Genomic DNA, 2500 nt, shown 5'->3' with positions numbered 1-2500 from the left:
CAACCGGCCGCACCAGGGCCCAGGGTCTGCCGATGGTGGTCGAGGCAACCGCCCGCACCAAGGCTCAGCATGTGCCGATTGTGATCGAGGCAACAACCCACACCAGGGCCCAGCTTGTGCCGATGGCGGTCGAGGCAAGTGCCCGTACCGAAGGGCAGCCTATGCCGATGATGGTCGATGCATGTGCCATCACCATGCGTCATCATGTGCCATTGATGGTCGAGGCCTTGGCCGAAGTTCGATTTTGAGCCACGGTGCCCATGCTTGGCTCCAGCATGTGCTGGTGCCGTATTTTTTTCACTCGGGACAGCATCGCCGGAGCATCGCCGGAGCATCGCCGGAGTACCGCCGGAGAACCTGACCGGCGGCATTGGGGTTCCGGCGATTGGGAGGGGGGCCGGGGGGGTGTGCGCACATGATGTGCGATGGGTGCTGGTACTTGGCCTTGTGTTGGCCCCCTATCCCTCATCAAACCTCTGAGAATTCACACCCCCTTAAAGAGCATTTGAGATTTTACAGGTTTGCTACCAGTAGCCGTTAAAGTGTCTGAAATGGGGACACTTTTTTCAAACGGTCACAAAATCTTCTCTACTTCGAGTTTTTAGCTGAATTTTTTTGTGCATGCCAACAAAAATAGAAGGATCATGCCTACAAAATTTGGGGCCAAAAATCCTTATAAAAAAATTTTAAAAAATCCCGAACCGCAAAAAGTTTCGAAAATCATGAAAAATAGAAAACGAGTCATCTTCCAACGAAACTTCACGTGAAGGCTTAGGGGACCATTGTATGAATTTACAAGCCATAAAAATGGCATTGGCACGGCAGAAATTTGAAGATGTGCCTAAACCCACCAGGGCCCAGCGTGTGCCGATGGTGCTCGAGGCAACCGCCCGCACCAGGGCCCAGCGTGTGCCGATGGTGCTCGAGGCAACCGCCCGCACCAGGGCCCAGCGTGTGCCGACGGTGGTCGAGGCAACCGCCCGCACCAGGGCCGATAGTGTGCCGATGGTGCTCGAGGCAACCTGTCGCACCAGGGCCCAGCGTGTGCCGATGGTGATCGAGGCAACCTGCCGCACCAGGGCCCAGCGTGTGCCGATGCTGGTCGAGGCAAGCGCCCGCACCAGCGCCCAGCGTGTGCCGATGGTGCTCGAGGCAACCTGCCGCACCAGGGCCCAGCGTGTGCCGATGGCGCTCGAGGCAAGCTCCCGCACCAGGGCCCAGCGTGTGCCGATGGCGCTCGAGGCAACCTGCCGCACCAGGGCCCAGCGTGTGCCGATGGTGCTCGAGGCAACCTGCCGCACCAGGGCCCAGCGTGTGCGGATGGTGCTCGAGGCAAGCGCCCGCACCAGGGCCCAGCGTGTGCCGATGGTGGTCGAGGCAACCGCCCGCACCAGGGCCCAGCGTGTGCCGATGGTGGTCGAGGCAACCTGCCGCACCAGGGCCCAAGCGTGTGCCGATGGTGCTCGAGGCAACCTGCCGCACCAGGGCCCAGCGTGTGCCGATGGTGCTCGAGGCAACCGACCGCACCAGGGCCGAGCGTGTGCCGATGGTGGTCGAGGCAAGCGCCCGCACCAGGGCCCAGCGTGTGCCGATGGTGGTCAAGGCTGCCGATGATGGTCGAGGCAACCTGCCGCACCAGGGCCCAGCGTGTGCCGATGGTGCTCGAGGCAACCGACCGCACCAGGGCCGAGCGTGTGCCGATGGTGCTCGAGGCAAGCGCCCGCACCAGGGCCCAGCGTGTGCCGATGGTGGTGGAGGCAACCTGCCGCACCAGGGCCCAGCGTGTGCCGATGGTGGTCGAGGCAAGCGCCCGCACCAGGGCCCAGCGTGTGCCGATGGTGGTCGAGGCAAGCGCCCGCACCAGGGCCCAGCGTGTGCCGATGGTGGTCGAGGCAACCTGCCGCACCAGGGCCCAGCGTGTGCCGATGGTGGTCGAGGCAACCGCCCGCACCAGGGCCCAGCGTGTGCCGATGGTGGTCGAGGCAACCTGCCGCACCAGGGCCCAGCGTGTGCCGATGGTGCTCGAGGCAACCGACCGCACCAGGGCCGAGCGTGTGCCGATGGTGGTCGAGGCAACCGCCCGCACCAGGGCCCAGCGTGTGCCGATGGTGGTCGAGGCAACCGACCGCACCAGGGCCGAGCGTGTGCCGATGGTGCTCGAGGCAAGCTGCCGCACCAGGGCCCAGCGTGTGCCGATGGTGGTCGAGGCAACCGCCCGCACCAGGGCCCAGCGTGTGCCGATGGTGATCGAGGCAACCGACCGCACCAGGGCCCAGCGTGTGCCGATGGTGCTCGAGGCAAGCTGCCGCACCAGGGCCCAGCGTGTGCCGATGGTGGTCGAGGCAACCGCCCGCACCAGGGCCCAGCGTGTGCCGATGGTGATCGAGGCAACCGACCGCACCAGGGCCCAGCGTGTGCCGATGGTGGTCGAGGCAAGCGCCCGCACCAGGGCCCAGCGTGTGCCGATGGTGGTCGAGGCAACCGACCGCACCAGGGCCCA

This window comes from Durio zibethinus, unplaced genomic scaffold (assembly GCF_047325235.1).
Source record: "Durio zibethinus cultivar Kanyao isolate XHJ-2024 unplaced genomic scaffold, ASM4732523v1 HiC_scaffold_387, whole genome shotgun sequence".
In the NCBI taxonomy this organism is placed as follows: Eukaryota; Viridiplantae; Streptophyta; class Magnoliopsida; order Malvales; family Malvaceae; genus Durio; species Durio zibethinus.
The sequence above is the reverse complement of the archived record's forward strand: the minus strand, read 5'-3'. Positions refer to the sequence as shown.